Raw genomic sequence first — 18,243 nt, 5'->3', positions numbered from 1 at the left:
ATTAAAAAGTTGGTTACGCATGAAAAACGTTAGGATATTTTCTTAGAAATAACCACAAGTTGGGTTCTGCACAATATCATCACAATGTTGAAATTTCTTTTCCTGCTCTGTTAAATTTGTGGCTCAATTATTATAATTTCCAATATGTTATACTTTATTTTTATTCTACAGCCCTTGCTGTGTGGTCACGGTTTTAACATTGCTCTCTTGTTCCAAGACACGAGTACCGAATGAACTTCAATAATTCCTTTGGAGACAGTGTTTCACTCTTCTTACTCTCCATTCCGTTTTCTTACCTAATGACGCCCTTTGTGTAAAGTCCAGAAGTTGGCTAGATATGTTTTAGAACAAGCCAGAAGTGGTCTCAGCAGATACACATAACAGACTTTTATGCTCACGTGAAGTTTATCTTATTTCTTCCAACAGTTTGTTTTGTGGACAGTTGCTGTACATTTCACATGGCCTGTTCTTTTTGACGTCTCCTTTCTTAAAATGGGAACTAGAGGTGAGCAGTCTCATTGAGCCTGTTAACGCTGATTCCTGGCTTAAACCGTCCAATGCGATTTTTATGCTTCCCAAGGCTTATCATGTTTCTTCCAACAACTTGTTTTATGGCAGTGGGTCCCTCTCCAGGTGGGCCTTTTCACAGGCTGCCTCACGGCATGGCAGCTGTGGGCTTCCAGGGTGAGCAATCTGAGAGAGAGTGGGGGAGGAACAGTGCCAAGATAGAAGCCACAGTGTTTTCCTAACTTCATCTCGTAAATGACTTCCCATCACCTGTGCAATTTTCTAGTCATTAATAAGCGATTTATCCAATTCACTTAATTTTTGAATGCCACCTAACACACAGTATTCTCAAACTTTGGTTTGCGTTTTTTGCAGCCTCCAAGATGGCCCTGATGATTCTTTCCTCCTAGAATTTACACCTTTGTGTAATTCCTTCATGTTGAGTGTGGCCTGGACTTCTGAATTCTCTTTTAAGAGTTTTTTTTTTTAATATGGGAATAGATTTTGGTGGATATATTTCAGAACCCAGGCAGAGCGACTGGTCAGAGAGGTGATATGGTAAGGCAGGGCCCTCATGTCCAGGTGACTACAGGAGCACCAAGACGATTAGAATCTCAGCTCAGGCCCGGGAACTGGGTGCATAGACAAGGAAAAGCTGTGACTCAGAAGCTAGCTTAGAGGCCATTTAGATCTGCAAGAGAAACTTCTGCTAAACTCTATTGCTTCAGTTGAGAAAAGGGTAGAGAAAGGAGGCATGAGTCTGGGAAGCCCCATTGGCTTAGTTTCGAGAACCAGAAAAAGGCTTATATGCACCATGGAGCCATGGTATCTTGGTAAAAATGCAAAAACCCAGGCCCTATGTGACTTCAATAAGATGACTCTATGTTATTATTATTATTTTTTAACATTCTAGGTTCTTCTAATAAATAGCAAAGTTTGAGAATCATTGTGCTCCCCAAGGACTTTCCTGGTTTGTGATAATTAATCCACTAAATTAACAGACTAACACTAAGCTCTGACACAGGTCATAGTAGAAATACAAATGTGCATCCTCATGGGCAGAAATGGAGAAAAAGATGCTTGTAACTAAAAGCATTCCAAGGACAAGTCTGTGCTTTTGTGCTGGAAGAACTAATTATGGCTGGCAATGATTAACCGATTTGCTCTTTCAGGGTAGCAAAATGCAAAAGGGTTTTCTGTGCTGGAAATAACAGAACAGACACCCAAGCCAGTATCTGAAAGTTATTCTTAAAGAAATATGGCATTAGCTAAAATTGGAATCCTGGGTCAATTTGTTTTACCCATTTCCCTGGTCCGTGCTGACTCAACGTTATTGCTACTTAAACTAAAACCTTAATCTTGCTTTCCATTTTCTTCCTTCTTCTTGTGACACCATGTTTATTTCCAAATCTATTGACAAACATATGTTGGTGGCAGTCTACTAAGACTTAGATGCACCATGAACCACAATTATTGTTCTATCAAATAGTCCCAAGTGAATCGCAGAATATGTATGATTTTTTGAACCCAGAGAGACCTGACTTTCAATCTAGTGATGCCACTTCCTGACTATGAAAACTTAAGAAAGTGACTCAACTTTTTAGGTTCTTTACTTGTGTACAGTGTGCATGGCTCACCTAATAGCTTTGAAATGTCGCTATTGAATGTGATGTATGCAAAATGCTTAGTCCATGGTAAATTAAATTATTATTGTGAGTGACTTGTACTCCCTGTAACATTAAAACACATTATAACCCAAATTTGTACAGGACTATGTGTAGTTTACATCCATCAGGGTGTATTTCTGATTTTCTGTTTTTAGGTAAGAATTATAGTATAGTAATTAAAAGCTCAGATTCTGGATCCAGCCTGCCAAGTTCAAACCTAGATTTTCCATTCAGTATCAGTGTATCCTTAGACAATTTACTAGACAACTTATTTAACCTCTTTCTGCCTTATTCTCTTTATCTTTAAAATGGGGATACTAATGATGCACCAACCTCACGGAGATTCGTAAGAATAATTAGTATTGATAAAGCACTTACTTAAATAAAGCACTGTATGAGTTAGTTCTTGTTAATCATAGCTCCTTGTTTAAGTCCATTCTTTGCCTGTAGTTTTTGACTTATCTACCAGTCATGGGTGTCATTTATCAAAGGGAATAATGGGTTGTAGTACATATTTGATTAGATGATGGTACCATACTTCTCTGGATTGTTGTATGGGCTTTCCCCTGATTATGGGATCCAGCTGTTCCAAGCCTGTGAGGTGCTCACTGGGTGCCAATTACTTTTGGGAGCTGCCATTAATTATCCAAGTCAAAAGAGTTCCGTTCATAGAATAAAGTTGCTGTCAGTAAACAAATCAGTAGCCACGTGATTTGAACATATGAATGCACCATCCCAATGTGCCAGACTAGTCTCGAAGAGTAGTATCCCTAATGAGAACTTTGCTCAGAATCGGAATAATGAGAGAGATAGTGATCAAGCTTCTTTTTTTCCCTCTTTCTGACAGTGTATAGCAGTAGACTGTTCTGTGCAGTGGATAAACTCTATATGTGATTAACGATAACAGTAAAAATAGAACAACATTTTCCTATATATGAGAGAATATCATATTAACTAATATTTTTAAATATTGTTTAATGAAGCTATTTACTTCAAAGACTGCCTTCTTAAAACAAAAAGACATATGCCCATGTTGATGGAGAAAGAAATTTCTGAGATCGTGAAGCTTATTATCATGTCTATTTGTGGGGGGAAAAGCTCCTGGGGGCATTAGGAGTGTGATGTTTCCTAAGTATACTATTGCTGATGTTAGTTAATTCACCCCCTAGGGTAGTGGGAGACAAGTGCTGCCTCGAGAAAATTCCCTGTGAAGCATTTCCCCGCTCTGTGTGTTTCTGAGCATTCACTTCTCAAGAGAAAAAGATGCATGTAAACACACATCAAGGCAACATTAAGTATCAAAGTGTTTCTGATATCTGCATAGCCCTAGGGGTAGGAAGTCACTTAGATTTCCTCTTGTAGCTGTGACATCAGCATTTCACATGAACGAAGAAGGAAAAAGTATCAGGTGCAGAGAGCTGTTTAGATTGCCAGGGAGAGGGTGCTTGTCTTCTTGGTGGCTTCACGAAGAATTCAGAGGCTTCTTTCCAAGAATACTGAGTTTCCTGAGATTGAGAACCTCCTGCAATGCAAAGCATGAGGAAGGTCTAAACATGGAAGTGGAACTGTGTGAGAAAGGTCAGTCATTGAGTGGGAACAATGCTTTTTGACTTGCTCCTTGGGGACACCTGGCCACAAAGGGTTAGGTGTGAGTGCAGGGCAGGTGGCACCAGGAGGGCGAGGGAAAATCATGAAATTATGAGAGACAGCAAATATGTGGCAAGAAAAACTCAAAAGAGAGACACAGCCTCAGCATTAATGTGTTGTGCTGTCCAGAATGTGCAGCTGCAAAGAGAGAGACTATGAAGCCAAGGGGAGAACAAGAGAACGAAAGTACGACAAAGGAAAGCTTATCTGGATTCACCTGCCAAACTACTGGACCCTAATAATATCGTCGCTGCATATTGAGTGAGTACAGGGGATTCTCAATTCTCTGGGCACACATACACAGATTCAATAGAAAAGGAGAGCAGAAGACAGTTTCTCAAGAGCTGAAATGGCATGTTGATAGAGGCACCTATGGCTAGACAATAGTTATAAACTCTCATTGTGAAGTAGGCTTCATGTCTAAAGCCAAATTATACTTGCCATAACTATTCAATAAAGTCAATAAAGTTAATGATTTATCTTTAGTATATAATTGTCACTTTTAAGCAAATCTCATTTGTTTTACAAGTTCAAATAAAGTACTTTACAAAAAAAAGTATGTCTAATAAGGCATGTTTTCTCATTAGTAGCCTTGTCATTAAAAAGTGTAAGGAAAAGGGTAATTGTCACATTTTCCTGCAGTGTGCTGAATGTTCAAATATAACGGTGTGCACATAACTAGGGACTTGACGTAACTAGCAGTAGGGAATATGTGTATTTCTGAAACTTCTCAAGGGATGTATGTGGAGGTAAAGCTGCTCAATATTTCCAAAAGCTTGGTGGGGAAACAAAATACTATCAAGTACTCATGCCCAAAAGAAGATCCGTGTTTGGATTATTTGAAGATTTCTTTTTAAGGATTCATCACAACATTAGCATATTATAAGTAACATCCCTGTAAAATGTTTTATATTTATTATAAAGTCTCTGTGTGAGAGAACATTATTTGTGACATTATACAAGTCCAATTTATGGGAAACATTTTTCTCAGTACTTGGAAGATGATTGAGCAACCAGTTTGATTTTATCTTGTGGACAATGAAATCAAATAATTTATTATGTTTCCCACTTTACTTGGCTTCTCGAGGGCTGTTAGAGGCAAAACTGTAGTGCACCTGAACGAAATTCCCCAGATCTCAGGGCATGCATTTCATGTTCTAACTGCATCTCTGGTTTCATTTTTTCTACCCTCATGTTTTCTGCCATCTAGTTTTTTTTCTCACTTTTTTAAAATTCTTTGGAAGCTAGGTAGGAAACAGATGAAATTGATTGTCTAGATGTTTAGTGAAGTCAAGGTGGATCCTAGCATCCTACCTGAAGGCCTCCTGCTGTAGAGAAAAGTCAGGGTTAGCAGTTCAAACAAGGTCTGTTCCACTAGCATTCTAGTTGTTTTCACTGACGACATCTCGTTTTTGCCATTGCCGCTCCTTATTGCTAACAGTAAGATGCCACTAATATCTTATCGCTGTGGCTTTTTCGTTAGCTTACTATATTACTTGCATTTTTGGAACAAATTTTGTTGCTTTCTGGAGATTGTGCTTCTTGAAGTGAAATGTTTATTTGTTCTGATTAGAGGCCTCCTTTATTTCATAAGTGTTTGCTGCTGAAAAAGCTATAAAAATTAATGCTTCTCTGCTCCTTCCTCACATCATATTTAAATGATATACCTGTGATTGATCAAACTTCATCATTTAAATTCACTAAATAGCTGGGAATTTAGCTTATGTCTTAAGTGAGGAAAAAGAAAATATTCTGGAACTTATAAATTAGGTTACTGGGAAAAATAAGTTACTCTATTGAGGTAAAGTTTATTAAGTGAAGTTTTACATAGTACATTGAATTAAAGTAATGAGTTTAGGTACAGATTGTTAGGCCAAAAAAAAAAGTTTTACTAAATGGTAACGGACTTAATAGCAGAATTACTCTGAGAACTAGACAAAACTAGGTTGCCAAAGTTTAAAAAAAGCAGAATTTCAACGTTTTCAGTTTTGCCCTACAATAATGCCTTTAAGATATATCAATGTGTGTCTCCAGTTCTGGCCTCACCCCGAATATCTAACCTCTTATTTCCAATTACACAGTCTTCTCAGTGTCAAAAAGTACTTGACACTCAAATGCATGTACTTCTTTTCTTCTGTAGAGGCAGCTCTCTACAGTTCTTTGGGGATTCTTCTAGTTGCTTACTACGGATGATAGAAAAGACTGAATCATATACATTTGGGACAAAGTCCTAATGGCTTCAATAGACTCCGATGTGTCTCTCTCTCTCACCCAAGTTTCTCTCCCATGTTTTTTACTATCCTCTGGAACAGGGGAGCTTTTTTTGATCTGGCCATTAAAAAGCAGGAGATAGAGAGGTCACATTTTTGTTGGTAGATCTAAGGAAGCAACTCTGACTTTTAATTTGATAAGTGCAAACTTTCATTTTTAATATGAAGTCACAATCACTGATAGAAAAATACCAGAGAAATAGGACTTGATTCAGGGATTCGAAAGCTGGGCATGGATATAAGTTTCACATTTTAAGATATCTTCATATACTAAATAAAATGAAGTAAATAATGTTGGGAAATCTGAGGGTTTGTAAGTGAAGGAAATGGGAGGCAATGCTGTGGAAAAGAGGAAGGGGAGCTCTCTTCTCCGACTCCACCCTCTCCACTCCACCAGCACCAAGAGTCACTTAGAGAAATCAGTGGGAAAGGGTAATAATGGAACCTCTCAAAGAGTTTTTCCAGGGTGGCGCAGAAATAGATCCACAGCAGCTGCATCTGACCCTGCCCTGAATTTATTTTCCTGTATACAGAGGCAAAGATGGTAAAAGAAAAATGAAAACCAAAGGTAGAAGTAGTAAAATAAAACTTTTAAACCAGGACAGATATTACAACCCTCCCTGGTTTGACTGAAAATATGGTAAGAGAAAATAAGGACAGGGAAGTCCCAAGGGGAAGAGTATATTCATATCAGATTTATTTGCTTTTTTCTGGAGCCAATTCATCTTAGTTAATTCAATATTTTATCAAATATTTATTGAGAAAATACTATGTGCTAGGTACTTTTGCAGGTACTGGTATACAACAGAGAAAAAACAGCTGATGTACTTCCTCTGATGCAGTTTTTATTCCAGTATGAGAGGCATACAATACAAAAATAAATGTAACCATAGTGATGTCTTATGAAGAAAAAAATGGAGAACATATAGAAAGTGATTCACTGGAGTGGATATGGAAAGGAAGTCTGATAAAGTAACTTTCAAGCAGAAATTTGAATCAAAAGAGGGACCAAAGCTTGGAGTTAAATGGGAAAAGGATTTTCCAATCAAGGAGCACACGAGTCCTTCAGTAAAGGCGGGGCACAGGGCTGGTTTTCTTCTGTGGGATCACGTTCATCATATAGGTGATCAGAGAAAGCAATGTGAGAAACTTTGCACTCACATATGTTTGTATAGATTGCCAGTCTTAAATATACAGCTAAATTTGTTTTAAAAATAAACTTTCTTGAGAGATAATTCATTACCCAAGATGACATTGTATCTCTCTAAGCAGCCTTTTAGGCCTTGCATCCCCAAATGTATGAAGGGATAAGACAATTTACAGAAAGATGAAGCAACAGGAAAGGGAAAAACCATAGCATTTTGTAATACTTGTGATTGAACATTCCAAGTGTCAAATTATGAATAAAATTCAATTTCTGAATAAAAACTGCAAATATCTCAAAAGAAACTTTCAAATAACATTTTCAGGAACATTGAGCCTTTTAACTGATCCTGGAGAACAGAGGCATGACATGATTATATCTCAGTAAGAGTGAAACTTGGGGCAAAGTCACACTGTATACATTACACAGAATGACTTAAAATGTAATTATGGAAATCCAGAATTTATTGCGATAACTCACTCATCTGGTAGTTTCATCCATATATAAGCTTAAGACGTATAACGGGATTATCTGTAGGGAGTAATTCATATATCGCTATTTGCTGATTGCATGTCTTTGGGCAGGAAGAGGAAACCATGCAACAGGTGTTCCTTTCCAGGAAGACTGGTGGCCTCGTCGTCTCTCTCGGTTCTGAGTTACAGGGTCTCCCACATTTCTGCAAATCGGATATCCATCTGTCGGTCTGAGTTGAACCAGATTCCCATGATGTTGAAAAAAAATTCTCAAGAGAGTTGTAGATAAAGCCATCAAGATTATGTTCCACCTGTGGCCATAGCCAAGCAAAACCTGCCAGTTTCATCCCATGGCAGATCGAGTGACAGTTCTCATCACTGGCCTTAGGCTGCTTCGTTCTGCCTTTCAAATGTCACTCCAAAGCTGGGTTTTTTCAGGACCTTATAGGTTCAAACATCAGGTGAATCCAAGTGATGAGAACTTCACTGAAAAGAATCTAAGCCTATTTCACACGCATAATTCACATTTGTAATGCTTTCATGCGGGTGGCTTATTGAATTCTTCTCTTGAATATATTAGGGTTTTTGTTTGTGTGTGCCTTGACACAATGGATTTATTGTACACTGTGTGAATACTCTGGATAGCCTATCAAGAATTATCTCAAATTATCAAAAAAGAGTTCTAAAAGATATGTTGTTAATTCTTAAGGAGAATATAAACTTTAAAACTTGTGAATTTTACATTTAATTTTTATCTTTCTAGAATAAATTTAGAGGTTTTCTATTTTTTCCTACTTCCTTGATACTACATCAATAACAAGAGAAAGACTAAGAAAATTCAGTGTAGTTGTTTTTGTAACATGTTGGGAGTTATAAGAAGCCCAAAAGTCTAAAGTTGGAAGATAAAATTAATTCAAATGCAGATCTCTTTTTCTTGATGCAAATATGTTCTCATATATGTAATATATGTTTATATATAATATACATGCATATACACACCTATATATTATATATTCATGTATTTTGTATATGGTTATACATGTATATGTATATGTATATATGTTAGAGTTATTAATATCCAAGACCTAGAAATCAGTTATAGTCATTCTTATCCATCAACTAATCACAAGCAACATAATAGGTCACAAATGCTGATTTAGTAACTATTTGGTACATTATTAGCCTCGGGTTTGGACTATGAACTGTCACATGTTATATTATTAAATTATAGAGTGTTTCTTACAAATAGAATAAAAATCTTCAGATATTCATGTGTTTCTCAATGAGAATTTTTTATAAAATGATGGTCTTTAATGTAAGAAAAATTTTTTCCCACCATCAGGGTTTGGGTCTCATTTTGTGGCAATTCTATGAGATCTCTCTTAGCAGTGAAGTATTTCATCTTCATAATGGTATAAAAATGTTATTGTCACATGTCTACTACTAAAAATACACTTGCAGTAAAAAAATATATTTACTGTAGTACCTGCTTCTTTTTTTTCCACTGGGACTCTAAAGAACTATATGGACAAAATCAAGAACACTTGTTTGTAACTTCCATTTGAGGAGTTTGTTTCTCTTCACCTTTCAGAAACATGGGTCCATGAAGACATAAATTGTGTTTTTAAACTTTCCTATGATTTATTATATATTTTCAGTTTCACCTTAGTATTACATATGTAGTTTATCATTAATACTGTTGATAATTATTAAATGACCAAACTCTAAGTTATTAGTAATTATGTAAATTAAATTACTTACAAAACAAACTATTTCTTCTGTTCTCAAAGTTTGGTTGTGAATTGTGTTTCACTGAGGGGGCTATATTTTGTTTAATTAATTAATTAAATCATGATGGAAACAACTACAACACATTTATCAGAAAGCATGAACAAAATATTTCTAAGTTTTTCTCTTAATAGAGGAGAACGACTTTCTTTGGTTATCTTCTTCTTACATTTCTCTCAAGATATTTAGGGAGCCCAGCAAGATTTTCTGCACATGTAACCTTTAATGACATTATAAGAGATTAAAAATTACTCTAGTTATTATTATAATTTATGGAATTATTATTTATTGGTATAACTTGAATTGTTGGTAGTATTTGTTGTTGTTTTATTTCAGTTAAGTTTAACAATGGGAAGAATCAACAAAGTAAATTTCATTATTGTCACCTAGTTATTTATAAAACAAAATATTTTTGAAAGTTCTGATTTCAAAAGAAATGTTATGAATTTGTCCTGAATAACAATCTAGGGAACATTATTTAATGAGCTATATCTGGCTATAAGTATCTATGAATTAAGTTTGTTTTAATTTGTGCTTCTCTTAGTAGTCTAAATATTGGAACTCAATTTTTGAAGTTATGATATTAATTTAAAAGACTTAATGTGGTATTTATAAATATCAATATTTGTTTTATTTGCATTGAAAATTAAGCTAACTTTGCATGTGTTTTCTGAAATATACACTCAAAATTATTTTTTTAATGACTACAGATGTTTCACACCTGTTTTGTATTTTCTAAACAAATTCCAAAAAACAAAACAACAAAAATACTCTAGAAAACATCCTGTCTTCTTGGTACAGAAAAAGAATGCTGCAACTTCATATTAAGAATTAGTAAACTAAATCATATTTAAGGTAGAAAATCACTTTATTTTTAAAGTAAACTGACTGTTTTATTGTATGCTTTCATGGAATTAAGTTGCAATTTAATTCACCACTCACCAATAACATTGTTAATTATGATGAAATAATTTCTTTTTAAGCCAATTTATTTGTAAACAGAGTAAAAATTAATATTTAGTTATTTATTCATTTAATAGGCATTTTTCCTCACTCATTAGATGGTTTACATTGTGTTAGGCAGTGATGTAAGGAACTTAATGATCTCATCCTTGAAATGTCTAAAATCTAGTGGAAGAGACAGACAAAAATAATGAAAGATATGAATAGGATTTTAATACCCAATAAGGACTGGCCTTTATCTCAAGCAAAGGAGTGAAAACTAATCTGAGTCTTGAACAATAAACAGCAATATGTATTCGGAAAAGTGAAATTTCTTACACTCTAGGAACTAGAAATTGTCTCCTTCCCTTCCTTCCTTCCTACCTTCCTCTCAAGTACCTTGTATTGCTCCTTAGCATGAATGTCAAATTCTAGCAATCGCTGATATCCAATCTGATTTTCTGAACACTGCCTGGAAGTTTAATTATATTTAATCCAGTATGAGCCAAAATGGCCAAGTGAGTAAAATAAAAAAGTCTTTATTTGGTTGCGATACATTACCAACAATTAATATGGAATAGAATTCCTGTGAATCATATATCATGTTGACCGCTCAATATATCTAGGTTCAAAATCTCCAATCTTTTCTTTAAACATAAATGTTATAGAAAATAATGCCAAAAGCAATTAATGTAAAAGCAGCTTACTACATATGCCTAAGTAATAAAAATTAGCCTGTTGACATATCAAACTTTGCCCCTTTAATTCCATAAAAAAATTAGATATTTGTTCTTTTGAGGAAAAATTTTCATCCAAAATATGACAGTACATGTTTTAAAGTAAATGCATATTAAATATGGATAATTAAAAATAAAATGATCTTTATTAAAATATTTTAATAATATCACTTAAAATTATAAGTTGTAAACATACAGTGTCTTTGTTTAGGTATTTGATTCAGCATCTTCAGTATTAAAGGAAAATAACAATGAGCTAAAATAGGAACCGTATTCCTCAAAAAGTTATCCTACTAAGCGATGATAAAAGCAGAGTCTGACACCCAGGAACTGGTCTGAGACTCACAGTGAGGCCTCGGTGTTCTGAGAAGCTGGCCATATTGTATTCTGGACACAAAGGTCTCACAGAATATCGACATCAGACAGGGTAATTCTGAGACCGTGCACAAGTGAGAGAAAAACAAGACCATTTCTTAATTTTATCTAAGCACAGATGAAAATTGGATCATTGGGCGAACTACAAAATACCAAGCACCTCCCTCTCCTGGCTAATTTGAGTGACTATTACTTCATTACTGATTACATCTTTATTTTCATTCTAGTCTGCCTTTTTGATAAATAGGGTTTTTGAGGTTTCCAATCATAGATTTGCCCCAGCTTTCTGAAAGCATCTAAACTAGAGCAAATTGCTTCTTCCTTAATCCCTCCTCAAATTCATCCAACCAAAGCCCAAATACTCTAATAAGCTATTTCTAAAATCCTCTTACAGAGACACACATGTTTCTATGTTGCATGTACTTTCACACTCAATGCATAATAAATCCAATTTATTCGAGATGTGTTTGTTCCTGGTGGTCCTTAGTTCGAGGGAAATGACACTACTTCAAACTCTACCCTAGATTCCATTGCAGGATAACATGACCACAATACTGGTTATTGAGACACTGTGTCTAATAAGTACAGGACTTTGTAGCAGCTCTTATATTTTAAGAGCATAAGCTCTGAATCTGTATTCCCTGGGGTCAAGTTACAGTTCTGCCAGTTACTAGCTGTGTGTTTCTTAGCAAGTTCTTAATCTCTGAGCCTCTGTTGATATATCTATAAAACTGGGGAAATATCAGTACGTTTCTCATAGGTTTGTTATGGGATTGATAATTTCTGGAATATTATTAATGCTTAAAGGTGCTAGACATTATTATTTGAAGTGATCAATCTTAAAAAAGATGAAACAATTATACCTAAAATACAATTACAATAATGGGAATAATATGAAACCTAATTTACTAGACATGTTTTTGTTAACATGTGGTCATGAAGATAAAACTCAATTTAGTTCAGTGTTACATAGAGTAATCTTATAGACACTGAATGGAGTTAGATGTTCTATATCAAACTGGGCCCTCGATATGTAAATTCTTTAAATTCAAATGTTTTAAATATAGAGTTTCTCTCTGTTATCCTTTATAAAGTTTTATTTTGGAGTCTGATAAGTAGTCTTCAAAGTTGGTCCCCAACTGAGACATGTTAGTATCCAGGCCCTTATGTGGTCCATTCCCCTTGAACTTGAGGTGACACTGTGACCTACTTTTTGAATAGTAGGATATGATAAGTGATAACAGATGGCTTCTGAATCTGGGTCATAAAGAAATAAAATAACTTTTGCAAAATGATTAAGAAAAAAAACTTTGTCTCTTATTGCTGGGTACCTTGGGACACTTGCTTGCCAGACACTCCATCTTGAAATCACGCTGTGCGAGAAGCCCAAGCCACATGGAGACGTGGGCCTCAGCGCTATCGGTTACAGTGCCAGCTGAGCTCCTAGGCAACGGCCTTCATCCACTGCAGCCATAGGAGTGAGCCATCGTGCTTATCTAGTGCAGTCGAATCTGTCGATGACTGTACCTCCAGTCTGTATGTAGCTGCAAGTGCACGAGAGACTTTATTTGGACCAGCAAGTGGAGCTCAGTCAAGCCACGGATTCATTAGGTTAGTAATAAGATGTGATTTCAAGCCACAGAGTTTTGGGGTGTTTCGTTCTATAGCAATACATACCTGGAAATCATGTATAGTTTGTGCCCATTTTTAATAGGGTGACATAAAGGAACTTTTTTTTTGCTAGCTAACATATATTTGATGTGGTTAGTAATTCAATAACAATATAACAAAACTTCAACATCTTTGAACATTCTCCATAAGTATTTCCTTCATGGTCAGTATTCAAAGAGTTTCATTCTCGTGTCTCTTTTACTCTGATATTTTGGGTTCTGGTATTTATCTTTTCCATATGGCAGAAAAGGAGCACATTAACTGTTGGAGAAAGGAGGAAAAAAATCCATGACTTAAGCAACACAAGAAGCTGCTTATCGTTCTTGATAGCTCTACAAGAAACAGATGTCACGGCAGTGCCTTCCTGCCAGGGAGAGGGAGAGGCGAGAGGAATTCTGGGAAAGCAATTAGGTAACAAGCTTGTTGTGCTCGTGTAAGTGTGCTAAAAAAATCAAGTGATAAGCAGCATGTTAGTCGCTAATAATTAGAACAAATGCTTACTTGTCAGAAAATAACTTTGATTGAAATACTTCCTGTTAATGGCTTCAGTCAACTTCTTGTGTGCTTTCTAGATGCTGAAGGGGGAGGGAGTACTTTGCAGATGTTTTTAAACACAATTGGACGTTCTCTGAAAACTGCCTCCTAAATTGTTGGTCCGATTCACTCCCCAGTTATATGAGACTCGTATTGGCATCAGAGACTTTCTAATGTTACATAGATAGAAATCTGGATAAGAAAAATGCAGTACTGAAGAGTCCGCAAAACCTCAGAATTCAGACAAACACGAATCGGTAAAACAAGCTGTAGGTATTTAACAGTAAAAATAAATTGTAAAAATATTTTCAGTAATTGCCACAAAAGTGATGGACTCTGGGCTTTCTCTTTCTCTCTCTTTAAGGAAAGTTTGGAAATGTGATAATAGGTAGATAATTTTTTCTATAAAGTTGCAATTTTTACATATGAATCTTCCCCTCGTTTTATTTTTACATTTTAGTTGGATTTATCAAGATTGACAATCTCTCCCACAGTTACAAAGCGTTCCCAAATAAGTAGCACTTTGCATATGCTTCCATTGTTGCTACTATTTCTTCAAAACATTCCTCTTCCTTGGTAAATAATGTTGCTTTAATCTAGCTTGGTTTTTGCCAGACCATACATTTATTTTGTTATTTTGGCTTACCTCTTGGATTCTCTACATCTGTGAAACACTTTCCTGTTTACAAGCCCTGCGTATAATTAAAGGAACTATGGGTACTTGCAAGGAATGCAGAAATTCTGGCTTCGGTTTCCAGTCATAGTTCACTTCACAGTCACACTTGTTATTTGCCATGTTTTTGGAATGTTATGTGAGAGGTGATATGTTCTTTGAAAAGAGTCTTGGATTGAGAGATCTTAACCATGTAAAAGTCACCAAGGTAAGGAAAACAATAACAGACTTACTCCATTTCATAAGAGGCTCATGCACCGGTGCTCCTTCAAGTGAATGGCAGTTACTTTGTATGAGATCTGACAGCAACCACCCCTCTTCCTTGTCTCCTTTCTCCCTTTCTTCTGTTAGCACACAGTGGAGCTTGCTCAGCTAGTCCCCATGTTCGGGCCCTGCGCCATAAAAACTTAGACGTGACATTATGTTTCCCAGCCTGGCCTGAATTGCTATTATTTTCCGCAGTGAGAATAATCCGAACGCACACAGCACTGGCAATTCCACCAAGTTTATTGAGGCCTGGTCTTTTTGAGCGTTTCAGGCCCCACATGGCCTTAATAATGAAACGATTCCTGGCTTGATCCCTCACTTCAAAGATTAAAGATTCACACTCACTAGAATTCATCCCATTCTCAACCCTTCTCCACTTGATTTATGCCTCCAAATGCCCACTATATCTTTCAAAGCACATGTTTACACTGTTTTGCATTTGGAAATTGTCAGGTTTTGCATTTGGGAATTATCAGATTTTACAATTTGCAATTCATCCAACACACTGCTGCCTGAGTTATCTTTATAAAGCGCAGACATCATTTTTTCGGATATTAGTATTTCCCAACTCAAAGTCCATCTGCATGATTATCCCTCCTAACCCTTCACGTGCAGTGTTACAACTCGATACGCAGGGTCCGGCAGAAGTAATGCCCGCCTGAGTGTGGTTGGTAGGGTAATACTATGGGTGTGATAATTTATAGTTTTAATTCGAACACTTCACCTAAAATGTCATATGCTGTGCTTGAGTGTGATATTGTTATGTTACAGAATTACATGCTTATCATTTTGAAATAGAAGATTTTGTCACAAAAAGGGGCATTTTTTTGTGGGTGTGTGTGCCAGATTCTATATTATAGCTATGGTAGATTTCTTTAATGTCCCAACCAGGATACATTTAATAGTAAAGCAGGTGCTATCAAACATGACAGCAGAACATTAATTGTAAACCTGGAATTATGGTCACGCTAACTATAGGCCATCCCACTTCCCATAATCTAACTCACTGGAATCCTCACCATTTCACAACTAGGCATTTCAGCTTCCCTAGTTGTTTCTCTTTTCTTCAAAACATCAATTGCCATTGTTAATATGAATGTATTAACACATTTCATCCTCACAACAACTCTGTGAAACAAGTGTCTTATTATTCTAATTGTATGTAAGAGAAAACTGAGGCACGGAGGAGCTGAGTAACTTGGCTAGTGAGCGATGGAGCCAGGACTCAAGCAGGCACAAGCCTGGCTCCAGATCCCTTGCCTGTAAATGCTGCTCCATACTGCTTTCCTGCAGTGTATTTTCCTTCGTTTAGTTCCTAAATACACATGCTTTAGGAAGGCTGGCTTAGTACTTTAGAGAACAAGCCTAAATTAAAGTCGGCTGTCTGGGTTCTGGTTTGGGCTCTACCCCCTACTTGTCCTTGGGTAAGTTATTTAATTTTTCTATGACTCAGCTTACTCAGTTGTAAGGAAAAAAAGGAATTCTGGGAACACCTATTTCAAGCTGCCAGCATCACTCTTCTCGTGCTTTGGGACCATTCTTAAGTAAAATACGGGTTACATGAACACAAACACTCTGATACTTTAGCAGCCCATCTGAAAGCAAAGAGCTACTAAGTAGCTAATGGGTAGGGTGTGTGTGTCTATTGCTGGATATGCTGGACAAAGAAATGATTTGCTTCCTAGGCAGGAAGGAGTGTGATGGCATGAAATTTCATCACACTGCTCAAAACAGTGTGCAATTTAAAACTTATGAATTGTTTATTTTTAGAATTTTTATGTAATATTTTCAGATCTCCGGTGACCACGGGTAATTGAAACAGCAGAAAGCAAAACTGCAGATGAGCTGCATGATTGAAAATGCTATCTCAATTCTTCATTGTATCTCCAGTGGCAACTAGCATGGTGCTTTATATACATTGGCACAAACATTAATTCCTTTGAATTAAGTAGCCACCTTCAAAACATGTTAATTGCTATAGGATAAAGGGGAAAAAAATGTCATCACTAATGAAATCAGTTGGTGTCTTAATTAAAGGTTGGCAGGATCCAGGTAAAAAGAGTTGAATGGGAAAGTGGCAAGAATGTAGTATCGATAGTAAGATAAAATACCTAGTTTTTAATTTTAAACTAGTGGTCTGCAAACTTGGCTGCAATTTTTAATCATCTGGGAAGATTTAACAAAGAAATGTGAGCACTCTGTTCTCCAGGAGATTCCAATATGCAATCAATTTTGATTACTTAGAATCTAAGCCTTAGATGGATCACAACAGACCCAAGATCTATTTCCTTCTATCACAAGACCTGAAGGTCAACTTCTTCAGTTTGCAGTGAAGTACCATGAGCACAAAAACAGTGGAGAACGTGCTCATGTGTACAATTAGCAGGATATACGGAAGCAGGGTACAAGGATGGGAAAGTGTGTACACATGCATATGCAGAAATATGCACGTACACTCATATTTTAAAGTTACCCTTTACAATAATTATGTAGTGAGAAAGAGAGTATCACTTCTCTACTGACATATGTCTCAAGACACTGTTATTTGTGAGATAATTCCTTTTTGGTAAAGGGGTCAAGGAATACCTTTGCCAACACAGCCACCAAATACATAAAGTCATTTGTAAGGACATTGAATTTAACTTACTCCCTAGTGATCTGGACTGAAGTCAGATGGTTATCACTTGTCAACTTACCTTAGCATTACCACATTTAGTTTTGCTAAGTACTAGGCACCATTTTTACCATGTTTCAACCACAGTTAATTGTCAAATGGGAGGGTTTTATATTATTTTATTGGCCTTGTTCAATGTTTTTGGGAATTTTAACAAATAATGAGGACTAAAGGATTAAAGATGCAATGTAAGCATAAAATAAGAATTTGAATGTGTGTTGTATAATGTGCAAATTGTTAGCATATTACATATTATTTCAAGCTGAAATAAAACCAGTGCATTATTTATGTTCTTTTAAATTCCTGTGAACTTTTACAGACTGTCACATTATTTATCCAAATATCTTTCTATTTAAACAATTTTTACAGGCATTTCTTTCTCCTTTCTCCATAACAGAAAGAAAAAAACAAATGAGATAACATATTTTAATAATTCATTATAATATTTTAAAAATTATAACTTTTCCACTTATTTCCAAAAATATACAAGTGAAACATTCCCCCCAAATTGTTGGTTTTAAAATAAATCTTTTTGGTAAGGAGGCCAACTAAACCCTGTATTTGAAGATAATGTCATTGATTCACCCACAGGATAATATAGTAACAACTAAGATGTGCTGAGTGCCTACAATCTGCCAGTTAGCTTTAGTGCTTTCCCTGAGTTAATGCATTAAACACTCAAACGATTCCGTGATGGTGATACCATCTGAATGAAACTGTATTACATAATCAATAGTTGCTAAGAGAATGGATGTTAAAAGGTTTCATCACAAGAAAACCTTTGTAACTATGATGGCGATGGATGTTAACTCGACTTCTTCTGGTGAATATTTTGCAATATGTACAAATATCAAATCATTATGCTGTAGAGCTG

The sequence above is a fragment of the Desmodus rotundus genome, chromosome 2, assembly GCF_022682495.2.
Source record: "Desmodus rotundus isolate HL8 chromosome 2, HLdesRot8A.1, whole genome shotgun sequence".
NCBI classification, from domain to species: domain Eukaryota; kingdom Metazoa; phylum Chordata; class Mammalia; order Chiroptera; family Phyllostomidae; genus Desmodus; species Desmodus rotundus.
This window is presented reverse-complemented; position numbering follows the sequence as displayed.